We start from the raw sequence: 18,110 nt of genomic DNA, 5'->3' as shown, positions 1-18,110 counted from the left end.
CTACTAGGCTAAAAGACAATATGAAAAACAAGAGATAAACTCCTCTCTCCCCATCAGCAAGATACAGATAATATACTGGTGAGAAGTCCATCCCCCACAACCTTTACTCTGGAAGGAGGGAGAGAGCACTGTCCCAGACAGCGCTTGAAGCCACCCCAAACTGCTTTCCCTGCTGGATGGAAATTTTTCACTCCATCTCATTCTCCTAACCATCGCAGAGATCCTATATTCTACTATGATGGAGAGAGGGAAAGAGTGAGTATTCTACCCTCTCACCAGCCTTTACTGTTTGGATCCTTCTCTCCAAGTGAATAGCTCCAATGCCTACCTCTACATGCGGCTAATAACTTTCCTAATTATCCTTGCCAATTTCATTTTCGTCCATGTGATTCTGATTAGTTGCAATGAAACCTCAACAGTCACGTCAATTTCATTCAGCTGCAGCTTGGGAAAATTGAGCCACAAAAGAGCAGTCTGTCTACAGACTCAAAGACAGCAATACTCCAGTTCACATTCAGAACATTATCTTGCCAACAATTAAGGCTAGAAAAATCTTAAATTCTGCAAAAAGTTAATGGCTTACTTTATATATTTATGTTACTCCTGTCACCAAACATATACCACTCACATCAAGAACTTTCTAACTCACTCCTAGCAACTGGATTTTTCAAGTCCTGTTCAGTTTTAATCCAGCATCCCAATAACACCAGTAAGGATATTTTAAAGATGTTTATCTCGATAGTTTTCAGAGTAGCAGCCGTGTTAGTCTGTATTCGCAAAAAGAAAAGGAGTACTTGTGGCACCTTAGAGACTAACCAATTTATTTGAGCATGAGCTTTCGTGAGCTACAGCTCACTTCATCGGATGCATACTGTGGAAGCTGCAGAAGACATTATATATACACAGAGACCATGAAACAATACCTCCTCCCACCCCACTCTCCTGCTGGTAATAGCTTATCTAAAGTGATCAAGTTGGGCCATTTCCAGCACAAATCCAGGTTCTCACCCTCCGCCCCCCCACAGACAAACTCACTCTCTTGCTGGTAATAGCCCATCCAAAGTGACTACTGTCTTCACAACGTGTATGATAATCCAGGTGGGCCATTTCCTGCACAAATCCAGGTTCTCTCACCCCCTCACCCCCCTCCAAAAACCACACACACAAACTCACTCTCCTGCTGGTAATAGCCTATCCAAAGTGACCACTCTCCTTACAACGTGCATGAAAATCAAGGTGGGACATTTCCAGCACAAATACAGGTTATGTCCCACCTTGATTTTCATGCACGTTGTAAGGAGAGTGGTCACTTTGGATAGGCTATTACCAGCAGGAGAGTGAGTTTGTGTGTGTGGTTTTTGGAGGGGGGTGAGAGAACCTGGATTTGTGCAGGAAATGGCCCACCTTGATTATCATACACATTGTGAAGAGAGTGGTCACTTTGGATGGGCTATTACCAGCAGGAGAGTGAGTTTGTGGGGGGGGGTGGGGGGGGCGGAGGGTGAGAAAACCTGGATTTGTGCTGGAAATGGCCCAACTTGATGATCACTTTAGATAAGCTATTACCAGCAGGAGAGTGGGGTGGGAGGAGGTATTGTTTCATGGTCTCTGTGTGTATATAATGTCTTCTGCAACTTCCACAGTATGCATCCGATGAAGTGAGCTGTAGCTCACGAAAGCTCATGCTCAAATAAATTGGTTAGTCTCTAAGGTGCCACAAGTACTCCTTATCTCGATAGTACAATTTTAAAAATAAATGTGAACTTTTATTTTCAGCTCTCCTTTCTTCAGTGCCAGATTTCCCCAGTTCACCTTTCACCATCACCCCAGTTGTCTCTTGATGTCTTCCCACTATGGAGGACTACCACACTTCAAATTGGGGCCCCTCCAAAACCAGAGCAACCGCAAAGGGCTATATAGTTTGCAACCTAAACAGAGGAACAAAAGGAGGGTTAAGGTTTAACCTAAAACTTCATGAAGATCTTGTTCTCCTCAACCATTTTGCCTCATCTTTTCCACACAAACACATTGCTTTGGGGTAGCACTGTGTAGGTCTCTCATAGGAGAGATGGATAGGTACATCTGCAAGGTAACAATGGTCAAGGAATGATAGCTTAATGACAGCTTAATACTCAAGCACTTTACACATTTGAAATCTTAGTCTAGCATTTTCCATTGGAAAGAACAGACCATTTCATGAACAAGGTCTAAACTAACAAACTTTTTATTTGAAGTCACATCATCCATGGTACCCAGAGCTGAAAAAAGAGAACCCCTTTTCTGAAAAATAGCAATAGATCCTATTTGTCAAACGAATACTCATTTATCTCAAGCTGGTTCTTACCAAAGCCAAGTTCCTCAGTGCTAGCTTGCTGTGACATTTTAAATGCCCTAGTTTAAAACTGAAACAGAGCCAGAATTTGATCCCAATGCAGAGCATCTGTTAACTTGTACCCTAAAAGCATTTTAAAATGACATTTGATTATCCAGAGTGGAGTTTATACAGTATGGAACCACATTTTTATCGAAGTAGTTGACTTCACTCTCACATTGGTCATTTGTTCTGAACTGAATATACCAAACTCTGAACCCTGATCCAGCATAATTTTCAATCCACAGTATAACACACTGCTTTTCCTTCTCCTGAAAGAAAACACACACCAATTTTAGTACAGTATGTTGATGTTTTGTATAGTAACTAGGACTCTACACTGATATAACAGACCACCTCTCATCTGAGGAGCTCAACACTCTCTAAAAACATGAAGTAAGCCCTCAAGAACACCTGTGAGCTAGGCCAGTAGGTTATTAGCATTTTACAGATGACGACATTGAGGCACAAGGAGTTTAAGTGATTTATCCATGGGCACACAGTGAGCTAGTGACAGAAACAGAACCCAAGAGTTTTGACCCCTACTCCCTTAATCAAAGTACTTGATCACATTCCCTTCCAAAACTATATATTTATGTTACAGCTCTTGTTTTTAAAATAGATGTAAATGGTATGGACATGCCGAAAAGGCAAAATATATTTTAAATCTACGAAAGGGTCTACTTCCCTTTTTGATAAACAAATGCTTTATTACAGATATCTAACTCCACTGACTTGGTGTTATGTAAACCTATGTTCAAATGCCAAGGCACAGTTCAAGAGTAGAGCTTCAAGTGTTAAGAAATAAGTGAACTTTGAAACATTGACAATATAGTACCAACTACAGAACAGGGGGGACATATTCTGCCCTGAATTCCATCCTGTGTACACCCACTGAAGTCTATGGGGTCTTCCCAGAATGTAAGCCAGTGCAGAATTTGATTCCAAAAGAAAAAAAAACATATAGGAGGCTTAGCAAACCAAGTGAGCCTGACTTTTTGTAATTCTTATATAGTTCTGTATGATTAATAGGCTGTTGAGTGTTTTTGAAAAAAGCTTTCATTTGGACTCACCTCTGTCCATCTTATCAAGGCCCAATTAACATCAGTTACAGTGTCCAAATTAGATTTTGTTTTCATCAGTAGTACTGTCCTTATTCCACTTTCAAACATATCTCAGACTCTAAAACAGTCCATGGCTAAATATAAACTCCCCTTGTGTTCTTGATCACTGATAAGGTTACAAGCACTTGAGTTTTAAGCTGAAGTAAACACAGTGTCACAGGGACAAATTTATTTGTTTAGCCAGTCACTGTTTGATATTTAGCGTGTTATATGCATGAAAAAGTACAACTCAATTTTACCTCATAACTGAAATAAAAGAACATACCGTGCATCTTTAGAGAAGCGAGGTGTTACAGTGGCAGACTTTGTCATCAACCACAACTACCTCACACAGACGTTCTTACTAGCTTACATTATTTGCAAAAATAGCTTGAGAATGCATTTTTATGCAAACATAGTAAGCATTCAGTGGTTGCACACACTACTCCTAATGGGAAGCAAGCATCTCACAATTTCTTATACCAATTAGGTAATAATCATTCCTAGATTCTGGCGGGAATGGTCATTGTGACTAAGCTGAAGGAGGAGAAAAAATTAACAGAAAGGCGCAACTCAATGTAAGGGGAATCTGAATGTCTTTCTATTCTTCCCATGCCTAAGAATACCCAAAACACCTTAAGTTTAACTAATTGAGCAAACCTACCTAGTACACAGTAATCAGTACGTATGATTTGTTTTATCGATAAGCCTTGAACATAGCTTTGCATTGGCCAAGTGAAAAACTTCAAATTCTGAAATAAATACCAAGTATTTGCTTCTACACTTATCTTGAATGAAGAAAAGTCTATTCAAAGCCACATTTTCTTCTAGCTTCACTGTGAACTTCCCAGTAGTGTCAAGGGGAAGTCCCCATACACAGAACGTAGACAACTGTGCACAATGCTGTGCAATGGCTAAAAATGTCTTGTGCAGCTGTTTGTTGTGGAATCACCTGTGCTTAAATGAGTCTTCGTAAACCTTCTTCCTCAACCACCACACATTTTTGACAGGCCTTTATGTTTATTTATACTGGTAGGTAAATTACTCCTACTATAGTCAGGGTGGATAAAAATCAAAATCTGATTTTTTTGATAAAATGCTTTTTGAGGATAAAACCTATCTAAAGAGAGTTTTAATTAAGATACATTATAGCTCAAAAATATCTCATCATGGAACAGGGATTATAAATCCCAATTCTATAATATGAGACAATATATTCATGTAATATTTAAGAAAAGTTCTGTAAATGAGTTCGAATAGCTCATGAATTAGGGACCCAATCTTATGATGTTCCAGGGATTTCTGTATAGATTATTTAGGTTAATCTTTCTATCTACCCAATGGGACTCAGTGCTCAGTCGAGAAGATATCATCAGAGATGCTTAGTTTTGCAGTTCTCAAACCGTGGATTTGTGTCTCCAGAGGTAACATGCTTGTTAACAGCAAAAATGTTTTTAAATAAATATAGAGAGGTGAGAAATAACAGACCTCAACCCTACTGTCCCTCTGCAAATTTGTGTATACAGAGTCAATCCCTTAGCTCTCTCTAAAAGTGAAAAGTTCCAAAAAGTTCAATGAAGTTCAAGATTGTGGGGGGTGAAATAGATTTGGACAAGGAGAAGAAGTCTGGAGATAAATGTGAGAAGGGAGGGACAGGCAGCAGAAACAAAAGTGAAACTATTTGAGCAGCATATTCCAGAAGTCTTGAGGTCTTTCTGAGTATAGACTTCATTGATTTGAGATCTACCATACCATTCTCTCACTAGAAGGGAAAACCTATAATGGCAGCAGGCCACAAGAGAGACCCAGTTTGGGAATATTTTAATGAAGTTCCTCTACCTGTGGGTAAGACAGTTATGCGTACAAAATGCAAACAGTGCAACAAAGAAATGCAAGGTCTTGTTACCCAAATGAAACAACATCATGAGAAGTGTTCCTTCTCAAGAGGAAGCTGTCTTGAAGATGATGAAAGGAACATGTCTAAACTTGCAGGATCTTCAGGTTGGTAAACTCTTATTTCATACTTCTTAAGAACTGCTTGTCTTCCTTCTGGACTATTCTTGAATTCTCACGTTTGAGCAAAAAAAATATAGTTGTTACTCTATGGTACTATCATTTTAGATGCAGTTTTGATAAATAAATAGCTGAAATAGCCAGATCTTTCTCTTACAATTTCACCTTTAAAGCAGTACTGAGTGTCAATGAATGCAATGAGTAATACTAAATGAGCAGTATGGTAATAATAATTAAATAACTGCACTGACTTATTTTGTTTAGGAGAATCCATCCTCAACATACAGGATTCTGAAGACTATCCACCTTCAAGATCACCATCATTTTCTATAGTTTCAGAGTTATCTGCCAATGATAGTGTTTCAGTCACATCATGTATGTCACATAGCCACAGTATATCACCCATAGCAAAAAAAAAAATCTCCATCATTCAGAAACAACCATAGATAAGTTTGTGATAAGAAACAGATTACAAAAAGAGATTATTGATGAAAAAATTGCCCAGGTTGTTTATACAACAAACTCTCCTTTCTGTAGGATTGAGAACCCATACTTCATTAACATGGTTCAGTCATTAAGACCAGGATTCTGTCCACCCTACAGAGCAGATGTTGCAGGCAAAGTTCTGGATAAAGTGTATGAAAGAGAAATTGAGCAGTGTGCAAAAGGTCTAGAGGGTGAAATTGTTAACCTGAGTCTTGACAGGTGGAGCAATGTCCACAATGGTCCTGTTGTATGTGCTTGTGTGACAACGAAGAAGGGAATGTCTTCCTTACAGAAACAATTGACACATCAGGAAATGCACACACAGCAGAATACTTACAAGAAGTAGCAGTAAAAGCTATAACAAACTGTGAAAAAAAATTCAAATGTCTAGTATGCAGCTTGGTCACAGACAATGCTGCAAATGTATCCAAGATGAGAAGAAATTTAGAAGAGAGTTCCAAGCTAATAACATACGGTTGCAGTGCTCATTTGATGCACATCCTAGCCAAAGTCTTCAGTGTTCCAGAAATAAAGGTGAATGTTGTTGAAATTGCAAAATACTTCTGTAACAACCACTTTGCAGCAGCTTCTCTGAAAAAAGTGGGAGGAACCAAGCTAACTCTCCCACAAGATGAGCGATGGAATTCAGTAGGGGACTGTTTTGAGCACTATATCAAGAACTGGCCTAATCTGATGAGAGTTTGTAAACAAAATCGTGAAAGAACAGATGGCACTGTCACACCCAAAGTTCTCAACATTGGGCTTAAGAGAAATGTTGAACACATGCTGAGTACCCTGAAGCCTATTTCTGTAGCCTTGAACAAAATGCAGGGAAATTGCTGTTTTATTACTGACGCTGTTGAAATTTAGAAGGAACTGAGTGAGATCTTAAAAAGAGAAATATGCAATGACAGAGTTAAATTACAAGCATTAAAAAAACAAATGGGACAAGCACTATCTCCAGCTCATTTTCTTGCAAATATTCTCAATACTCGGTACCAGGGTCAAACCTTAACTGCTGAAGAGGAGTTGGCTATGACAGACATCCAGCAATCATCCCTCCACAATACCAACTATAATAAACTTCAGAGCTAAGGGTGAACCACTCAAGAAATATATGTTTGCTGATGATGTTTTAAAGAAAGTCACACCAGTGAACTGGTGGAAGTCACTTAAGGACTTGGATTCAGAGACTGTTTAAGTGATCATTTCACTTTTAGCAGCTGTAGCTTCTTCTGCCGGTGTAGAAAGAATATTTTCTTCCTTTGGACTAATTCATTCCAAATTGAGAAATCATTTGGGACCTGAAAAAGCATGAAAGCTTGTTTTTCTTTTCCAGATTATGAACTAACAGGAAAATGAAGGTGAAGATGACTGAGTTAGCTGCAGAAGCCAATATTTTAAGATTCTCATGTTGACATGGCTATTTTTTTTTTAATATTTCATTTAACTATTTTACTTAAAAACAATTTTAACAAAAACAAACCTGATTTTAAAAACTTGAATGTTTAACTAAATTCAAAAATTCATATGCTTGTTTTGTTAAAACAGTGTATGTTTGCTGTTGAAGAAAAAAATCCAGAATACATAACGTTGTTTTAGTTAAATAAAACAATTTAAATGTCTGTCTGGTGATGTTCTCCTCCTATTCAGCATGGCAAGAAAATCCTCCAAATATTAATGATTAACCTGTTGAACTGGAGACAGTTCACCTCCCAATGACTTCATAAATACCTGCTTCAATTACCTTTAGTAAATGAAATAACCAAACAATCGTTCATTTTCTGTATGATTGCTGAATTATAGCTGTAAAACTAATCTGAAAAGTTTTCAAAATAAATCACTTTAAAAATGTATAGTGTGTTTGGTTATTTCATTTACTAAAGGAGAGGTGGCAGATAGAGATCCAAAGGTTGGGTCCAGTTACAACAATCTGGTGACATTCCCTTTAATTATAGTCCAGTTATTTTTACTTATTTTTAAAAGGAATTTATTGTATTAAATTGTGTACATTCATCCCACGAGTCTATGGGGGGGTTTATTTTTTTGTAACTTATAAAGTGCCCCTCATTAGAGATACAGACACTTCGTAAGACATTGCAGCACATTTTTCTCTAAGTCAAGCTGAACTGTGGGTTAGTTCCTAACAAAAATGGAGAATGTCAACACAATATACTAATAAGAATATGATACAGTTGCATGAAGTATTTTCATCATTTTCCTTACTGCTGCTGATACTTATCTTCAGTGGTTAATTTCACACAGAGCTGGCAGGGTCTGCATATGTGCACTGAGCATTGCCTCAAACAAATGCAGGCAAGGACAATCTTCTTGTGACCCAGATCACACCTGTTGACCAGTCAGCAGTAGTATTAGTGCTGCCCTGAAGAGAAATTCAGTTCAGCCGTCCTGAATACCATGGTTTAAAGGACTATATGCTTCACAAAAAGGAGAGAGAGAAAGATTCACAGAGAAAAATAAAGGCCTTCTTAACGGCCCAGTAAGGCCCATGCTCTAGATTTAGTGATCCAACCTGGTAGCTCCCTATTCACACTCAGCTCTTGCCTACACTTGGGAACACCCGAGATTCAGCAGGAGACAGTTTATATGTATACAGGACTCATTACAAGATGAAGGTGCAAATAAACTATGAAGCTGTCAAACATTCAATAGCAAGATGTAGAAAATTATGTATAAAGTAAATAGGCTTTCTGTACAAAAGACTCTCTTTAGAAGTATTCATTACAGACTCGGTGGAAGGCTGCAACTTCCAATGATGCAATGCATTTAAAGTTAGTAAAAACTTTGGGAAAAAAACTCTCCAGCCTCTTGTCTGAGACTATTCCGAATCTGAAGTATATGAAGAAAATATATTCACATCTCAGAACTGAATAGAATTTAGGCAATTCATTCTCAAGTCTGTGCCCAGATCTTTATCCATACAATAGCCATTAATGCTGGTCATGTAAAGTTTTATGAACAGAATTGAAAATATAATCCTTTTAAATCACAGATGGCAACATTACTATTCAATTAGGAAAAAAACACACTCCTCTTGAGTTTCTGAAGCATAGAAAACTGAACCAGCAATAGTTTCAGCAGCTTTTAGTCATTTCCTCCTAGTTTTACTTCAGATGGACATATTCACAGCCTAGAATAACACAGTGCCAAAATATTAGCAATACCCACTCCATGAATGCTTCTGATAGGGAAAGAAGCGTAGGTGCTTTTGCATAATTAGAGCCTAGGTCACCTAGAAGCATAGGTCCCTTTGACTTTCAATAGTTCCGTTGCCAAGTGACTTGAGTGCATTTGAAAATCCCATTGTTAGCTGAAGTGTTATCATACAATTCAGCATCTTTCATATACTGGCTAGATACTGCAACAAGTACATTATATATTGAGCTCTCCTTTCTCATTCAGTACATATCTCATATTTTACCCCTTAATTTAAACAGTGCCTTTAACCATAAGTGATTCTAAAGTGATTTATAAACTATACTAAATACCTCCAAAGCACAAAGAAGCAAAAGAGACTGACAGCGTGCATGTGAGGCAAAAGGTGGGATTTTGGTCAAGGACACCAGCATGCCATGGCATTTCTAAGAGCTATACAGCAAGATAAGACGTACTGACAGAGGCACATGAGGAAGCTTACTAAACATTTGCATGCACTAGCCCTTGCTCAATTTGGCATCATTAAACTCTCACTAATAAAACAAATACAACCAAAATAAAAATTGTTCTGTTTGCTGAAGTGTGCCAAGTTTGATTACACTGCAGGAGTTTGTCTGGTCTGAATTCCCAGAGTGCCGAACAAAACATCTAGGTCATAGTACAGAAAATGCAAAATTCAGCCAAGTCCACAGGATGCAACAAACCCGCATCAATCACAACACATACAGCTTTTTTTTCAAATTAATGTTTTGCTACATTAATGGTGGTGGTTGCATCACTATTATTCCATAAGACAACCTAAAACTTTTACTTTGAGATAAAACTTTATTATTTACATAAACCATAAAGAAAGGTAGCCTCACTTTCATTTTTGTAGCCTGATTAATGGTATCCTACAACACTTTTACTCATTTAAATACTATGTGTGCTCAACACCTTTTGAAGACTCCTTACATTTTGACCTATTGCTGCTCATGGTAAATATGTTGTGCTATAGCTTGCATAGCTTTCATTCAACAGCTTTTAATATACCATGAGCTGAACTTGCTTTACAGAAACCTTTCTCCTGTGGCACTATGATCTCTCCATTATAGGTTCCCTCTTAATTCCCTTTTCTTCCTCCACTCAAAAAAAAAAAAAAAAATCTGATTTGACATCAAATTTTGGGGTAAGGACAAGTGAACTCAGAAGTTCCAAGTGTCTGTTTAGTTCTACCAAGTTACAGATAAAGATCCAGACTAATGGAACCCCTTGGGTCTGCAAAATTGGTCTGAATATCTTGCAAGAACAGGTCTTTCACATAAAACCCCGTAACTTCTAAACAATTCAGAACCTCAAAAAAAGGTTTAAGCAGCTTGGTTCTAAAAAGAATGAAAGTATCAGTGGGAAGGGTCTTTATTTTATCAGAAATGGGTCATCCATTCTTGATTATGAGCTCAACTAACTCCATAAGATGATGCAAAATGTCCCAGCAGAAATGCAGTTGGAGCCCATCTTCATCTTCCAAAGTGGGAAGCAGGGTTGTTTCCTGTACACATATTAACCCAGAGGCTCAGATCCTACATCCACACTAGTGTTAGCAGTGGTGGATTCTTACCATTTTAAATCATAATTCTCAGGGTATTTGGTGTTATTCTTGAATACTCAACTCCTGAAGCATGTGACTGTGACAACTTCAGCTTTCTTTTAAAAGTAAAGTAAATTTCTAGCCCACATGGTTACTGAAAAAAGCTTGATAACACGAACCCTAAAGGCATAAAGGCCAGAAGGCAAAGAAACCAAAATTCATTATTTTTTAAATATCATGATTCTGGGGGCCTTCACTCATGATTTTTGAGTGCTTGGGGTTGGCAAGACTGGGTTACAAAGAACTATGGGATTGGGTGCTAAAGATGCAAGAAGGATTAAGAAGAAAGAACAAGGGAACATCCAACGAAATAGACAAAATTATTCATCTATTTTATTAATCAGTAATTAAACTTAACCACCCAGTGCATAAAAACCTATGAAATGTATGGTCACAAAATGGAATAACCTGGCCATGAGTAAAGTTTCTTCCATCATTCAGTGGTCACTTTGATCCTGAAGCATGGGGTTTATATCCCTTATACATTTTTTGTCCATTCAGATATAGCTGGAGATGTTTACAATAGCTATGTAAATGTCAAATCCTTTTCTGAATCGTCATTGATATTTGGTGGCAATATATTCCGTACATTAATTATGCACTGAGTAAAAATTTTAAATTATCCATCTATTTTTATCAGTTTTTAGTTTATCTATTTTGTTGGGTGTCCTTTTGTTTTATGACACAGGATAAATAGAGAACTCAATTGTCTCTCATTTTCATTCTCATTCATCATTTTATATATTTCTATTACAGTAAACAATGTTATATGATAAGCATATGAAGACTGCCAAGACAAACACAAAATTTAGGAAATACCATAACCAGGGTTGCTCATGCAACATTATATCCTCATGTGTATACACAAAGTGGCAGAATTAATCTCTCGGTAGGGACCTAAAATATATCAGCCAGTTTTCCTTAATGCCCTATTTTGTTGCCAAGCTAAAATAATTCTAATATATTAAAGGCACAATTTTCCTTTATAGAAGCTTTGTTAGTTTTGCCATGTTATACTATTTTAAAAACTTAAATTAATATATTTAGTAATTTCTGCTAAATTTCCTGGCATTAAAATAAGGTTTATTGTTCTGTAATTGCAAAGAGTACCCCTAACACATTTTAAAATATAGGTGTAACATTTGTTACTATTCTATTCTCTGATATAGTTACTGATTTTAGTGAGATTATATGGCAGGATTTATTAGTGACTCAGCCATGGTCTACACTACAGAGTTAGGTTGACATAAGCTGCCTTACTTCAACCTAACTCTGTAAACATCTACACTAAAATGGAGCTCCCACTGATGTAACTTGCCTATTACATTGACTTAATAACTCAACCTCCGCGAGAGGCGTAGTGCTTCAGCTGATGTAGTCGGGTCAAAGCAGTGTAACTGTAGACACTGCCCTGCTTACACTGACTGTTGCTGCCTTTCAGAAATCATCCCACAATGCCCCACGCTGGCAGTTAAGTCAGTGTGAGTGCTCCTAGTGAGGACACGCACAGCCAACACAAGGAACATAGTATGGACGTGTAAAACTGATTCGATTACTGTGGTGGCTATACATCCACGTAACTTAGGTCGACTTCATTTTGTAGCGTAGACTTTCCTTCAGCCTCTTCATTAAGTTCTTCAGAACTCTTGGCTGAATATCAACAGGTCCTGATGATTTACCACTCTTTATGGTGTAAAACAAGGAGGTGCAGAAGCAAACTGACAGACTAGTCACTGACTATATCTCATCTTTATTAACTGAAAAGAGTATGCCTGATGTTGGTACTGCCTCATCATTCTCTGTGGTGAAGAATGATACAAAGTAGTCATTTAGCTTCTCAGCAACGTCACTATGCTCCTTAAGAGCCCTACATAATCCCTGGAAGTCCACAGAATGCACCAATGCTATCACAAATTTCCTGTCTCTGATAAACAAAATAAATTTCCGTTCTTAAATATATGTTCATGTTTTAGGTTATATGTTCTTTCAGATTCCCTATTTGCCTTCTAATTACCATCTGGCATGCCCAAATATGGCTGCACTCATTGCTATTGTTCAGTGAACATTACTGATAAAAAAAACTTTAGGGGGAAGTTGAGTTATGTCCTTCTGAAATCCTCAATTACTTTTATTTGAAAAAATCTTTTGTATATGCCACAATATATCACTGCTGTGCTAGTATTCTGGGCACATGCCAAAGAGCAGTGGAGGATGCTGCACATCAGGACCAACACCATTCACATTAAAATAGCAGTCAATCATTTGAGTCCTTGTAATCAGACACTGAAGATCGTTCTTTTGCAAAGAGCAGTTAACTTGCCAGAAGTATATGAGGAAAAATAACAAAGCAACTCTCCCCCCACATGTTTCAGAGTAGCAGCCGTGTTAGTCTGTATCCACAAAAAGAAAAGAACAAGTCCTCCTTTTCTTTCTCCCCCCACACTGGTTTGTGTTCATTATGTATATTTTATTTTTTATTCAAATTAATGCCAGTGGGGTGTTAGGCTGCAATCAGGTTCTACCACAGTTCTTTATTGTATAGACAGGACCAGCTAACCACATATATAAACTGGCTGGCCAGTCCTATCTTCCAGGTCTATGTATAAGAGAAGACATCTGCTATTCTCTCCCTGGCACCAGCAACTGAAGTATTACCAGATAAATGCCCAGATCTGATCCCAGTGCACTGAACTGCACACATTCCAGTAGTTATTTCATAGATTTCAAACCATCTGCATATTCCAAGAGCCACAAAGAAATAGTTTAATATTAAAGTCTCCCTCTGGTAAACAAAAACAGATGCCTTCAAGTACAGAATTTAGCAAAGTACAGTTTTGTTTTTAAAAAAAACAAAACAAAAACCAGAGATTATGAGGTGTTGCATCATATCCAAAATATTTGGCAAGCTTAAAAATTCCAGATTAGCCGGAGGAAAGAAAGTAGGAAAGAAGAAGAAAAGGTAATAAATTCGAATATTTGAGGGGAGACTGTTATTTTGTTTATTGCTGTGCCAAACAGTGTGCCAGACGCTGTTGAGAATCATTCTGAATAACAAACTAGTAATGAATTTCTGTTTGTAAAATATTTTAGTATTTCAGAGTATGGATTTGCTGTGAATTATCACCAATGCCAAATAGTTTATAAAGAGAAGTCTTTCATTATAGAGTTCATAGTAATCTTCAGCAGCACTATCCCTCTCACAGAAAAGCAAGTAGACCCTAGTAATATGGAATACTTCCAACAAATTATTAATCTGTTTTCCTCTTTGCAAGGCAACACTGCTGCTACTTTTTCACTAAAGATTCTAAAATATACAAGATATCACATTTATATAGTTGCTTTGATTCTGAAGATGCCAAAATGCCTTAACATATATAAGGCTGATACTTTAAAATGCTATCTTAAGAGCACTGACTTCATTCATCACTAAAATCCTACCACCATGTCAGCTGTTTCACAGCGCACTACAATACCAGACACCAACAATGAACAGTTTAGGTCTAGTGGTGGCAAATAATATTGCATCTAATTAAAACTGCAGAGGGCCTTTCAACAGACAGAGTAATCATCCAAAAAGGAATCTGAGTAGAATACCATGATTTACTATTCTACATTTGCAAAAGCGCCAAGAAATATTTAATAACTGAAAGTTGAAAGGACCTCAGTTTCATATCTCATCAAAGAGATGGCACTCCCAGCAGCACAATTTCATCTACTAGGACACTGACTGACCAAGTTGACTCAGAGGGGAGAGTGCCACCTAATGAATCACCAATAGTTTCTTGCAGCACCTTTGTCTTCCTCGGAGATCTCAAATATGACCACTGATTGAGTCTAATTAACTTGCAATGCTGACAAAATCACAGCTGCAGGTATAACTGCAGTGATATGATGGGCTTGATTGTCTCCTCTATCACTGCAGATGGGATCCTTAGAGGTATTTCCTGCTCAAACACACATCCACAAACTCACCCTTGCAGAAGCCCCTCTTTCAGAATGCCATCAGGAGTTTTATAGGACTTCAGAGGGACACAATGGGGACAATTATTTAGAAACGTTTCAAGATCAACCTCCGTTTCCTGGCACACCTAAATTCCTCCTGTGGGAAATCTACATAGGACAGTACAATGTAACTTAGATATCTTTGTTAGACTAGCTACTGTAGCAATCCAACCTGTCAACCTAAGGTGCTGAAGATGAACCAATCACTATAAGGCAGTATGGGTCATTTGACTGCCAGCCCATTACTAGACTTTCAGAACAAGCCAAGTGGCATTTTAAGTAAAAATTAATAGGGAAAGGATTACAGACTGCACCACCCTCCAATCTTTCACTAGATTGAAGATTACAGGGAAATATTACCATATGCAGTAAAAGCTGTTTTATCAGGCTTTAGGAGAATGGGAGGGTGCCAGTAAGTGAAAAATGCCAGTTACCTAAGAGGGAGGGAGTTTGGGTGCGGGAGAGGATGTGGGGCTGGGGCGTGGGAGGGGGCTCTGGGAGGGAGTTTGAGTGTGGGAGGGGTCTCGGGGCAGGGGGTTGAGGCGTGGAAGGGGGCTGGGGATTCCAGATGTGTGGGGTGCTCACCTCAGGCAGCTCCCCACAAGCGGCGACCTGTCCCAGATGCTCCTAGGCAGAGGCAGGGCAGGTGGCTCTGTGTGCTGCCCCCACCCTGCCCTGAGTACTGGCTCCACAGCTCCCATTGGCTGGGAAGTGCGGCCAAAGGGACCCATTGGGGCAGCACCTAGGGGCAGAGTTAGCGTGCAGAGCCACCTAGCCACTCCTCTGCCTAGGAGCAGCAGGCACAGGTCGCCACTTGCAGCGAGCTGCCCGAGGTGAGTACCCCCTGGATCCTGAACCCTGGAATCCCTCCCACCCCCCAACCCTCTCCCACACTTTGAACCCCTCATGGTGTTCCTCCACCTAGGAAAAGCAAGGACATGTCAACGCTTCTGGGGAGCCACACGAAGCCAGGCAGGGAGCCTGCCGGCCCCACACCAACCAGACTATAAACCAGACTTTCTAGGAAGATTAGAAATGCCGGTATACAGAGTTTTCCAGTTGGTATAGGGATGGATAACACAGCTTTTACTGTAAATGAAAGACCCAACACACCATATACATATAATAGACACACACATCTTCCTCACACCACATTACCAACAATACATTTGGCAATATATTAACAATGGGGTTTGGGGGCAGAAGGGAATAGGATAATCCATTTTTGTTTTGATTGTTTACCCAAAACAGTTTCAATAGATTTACAGAAAAGTTCATTCAAGGCCTGAAGCATTAACATCAGTGGCAGGCAACCTGCGGTCTGCACGCGGCCCATCAGGGTAATCCGCTGGCGGGCCACGAGACAGTTTGTTTACATTGGCACAGCCGCCCGCAGCTCCCAGTGGCCGCAGTTCGCCGTTCCTGGCCAATGGGAGCTGCGGGAAGCAGCTGCCAGCACGTCCCTGTGGCCCGCTCCACTTCCCGCAACGCCATTGACCGGGAACAGGAAACCGCAGCCACTGAGATGTGGGCGGCCATGCCAATGTAAACAAACTGTCTTGCGGCCTGCCAGCGAATTACCCTAATGGGCTACGTGCAGCCTGCAGGCTGTCCACCACTGATTAACAATATATTACTATACAGACAACAAGTCAAAGTGTGTGTTTTTTTTGTTGGTTTTTTTTTAGAATAAGAATTCTGTCTGGTAGAATATCAGAGTGGTGGAATGGATGATCAGGTGGTCCTTAGAAGATTACTGAGACTTTCACCTCTAAGTCAGTCTATATCACTACGGACCAATAATCTTCGCCACCTACTGGCTGTCTGGCCATAACCTGTATGAAAGGAGTTTGTGGTCTCATTCCAGTTTCCTGCTGAACCACAGAAGAGACCTGTATGTGCATGATCAAATGCATGTTAATCGCAGATATGTCCTTTTGATTAAGATCAGTTTTACTAGAGACCAAAAGGTGACTACGGCATAAAAAAAAAGTAGCACCTTGATTAGCAATAATTTCTATTTTTGGTACAAAACCAAGCAGGTGTGTCAATGACTTAATGGAGTTGAATACCATTTATTTTTAAACAACATTTTGGGTACAATTCAAATATGTCCTGGTCCACTCTAGTACTGAACTGCAGTTAAGGTCAGCACTTCTTTGGAGAACCTTACAGTACGTTTGCAGTAAGGACTGAGCAACTAGAAACAGAAGCCAGCTAGCCAGATTACATAGGATTGGCATCTCACTGAAATACTAACCATTACTATAAAATTATCAAACTTTTTGATTTAATTAGAAACTGTTAAAAAAAACCCAAGGACTTGTACTTTCCGTTTTTTTAAAAAGACAGATACAAAAGTTATACTGGACAAACATCCATAAGGAACCTCCTAACATTTCACAAATAAAATTCACTCCTCTCTACCCACTTATATCCCCATTCAACCTCTACAGGAAAAGGTTGGGAAAAAAATAGTAGGTCTAGCAGTATCTCCTGAAGTTCAACAAATTAGTTTGTCTAATTTTGCCACCAAATTGCTCCCATTCCCTCTTCAAACTGGGGCACTGTTTTTTTATAGGCCTTTATAAGCACCAAGTCACCTGGGTATTCAAGTTCTATCACCATATCCATGCCCTAGGCTGATTACCGTTGTCAAGGTATGACACAAGGGGAGACAGTCACAAATATTGAGAATTTACTAGGTCAAACACCACCTTAAATTTCTCTGGAAAACCAACTGAAAACCAGAGCAGATCATATATGGAAGCCATAGAAATATAATGCTTCTTCACAAAAAAAGAGCATTATACTTTTTAAATTGGTTCTTTGATTTAAAAAGTCACTGGTGTTTAAGTAAAATTTCACTCCAGTGGCCAATTTAAAGGAATACTATATTCCTATTACTATTCCAGCATAACCTAGAGGCCCTAAAAGAGATTGTATAGTGCCTAGCACAACTGAGCTCCAAACAGAGAAGACCTGTCCCTTCTCCTAAGAACATTTTTTTTTTTTTTGGGGGGGGGGGGGGAGGGCAGCGACTAAAAAACTTAACACAATAGTTGTGGCTTTCCTCCCACCCTAAAATTTCAAGTTATATTTTAGTAAAACACTGGTGTTGGAAACTTAAAACAGCAGCAGTATTTGGGTAATATATGAGAGCTAGAAAGTAAAACTCACCAATCTAATGTTATTGTCTAACATGAATAAAATACAAAGAGCAAACACACAGCACCAATGGGTGAGAATTAAGTGGCATTTTTAAAAGCTACCCTTCTTAATGATCCTGAGATGTTTTTAACACAAGTAAAGGGATATTAAACAAACAACT

The 18,110-nt window shown here is 38.8% G+C and overlaps 1 protein-coding gene across 12 annotated transcripts in view; it reads right to left on the bottom strand.

Annotated features, from left to right (window-relative positions):
• The window catches only part of DCAF6 (DDB1 and CUL4 associated factor 6), a 158,423-nt gene that overhangs the window by 138,966 nt on the left and 1,347 nt on the right, over positions 1-18,110 (bottom strand). The window lies entirely within an intron of this gene.

Source organism: Chelonia mydas, chromosome 1 (genome assembly GCF_015237465.2).
Source record: "Chelonia mydas isolate rCheMyd1 chromosome 1, rCheMyd1.pri.v2, whole genome shotgun sequence".
NCBI classification, from domain to species: Eukaryota; Metazoa; Chordata; order Testudines; family Cheloniidae; genus Chelonia; species Chelonia mydas.
This window is presented reverse-complemented; position numbering and strand designations above follow the sequence as displayed.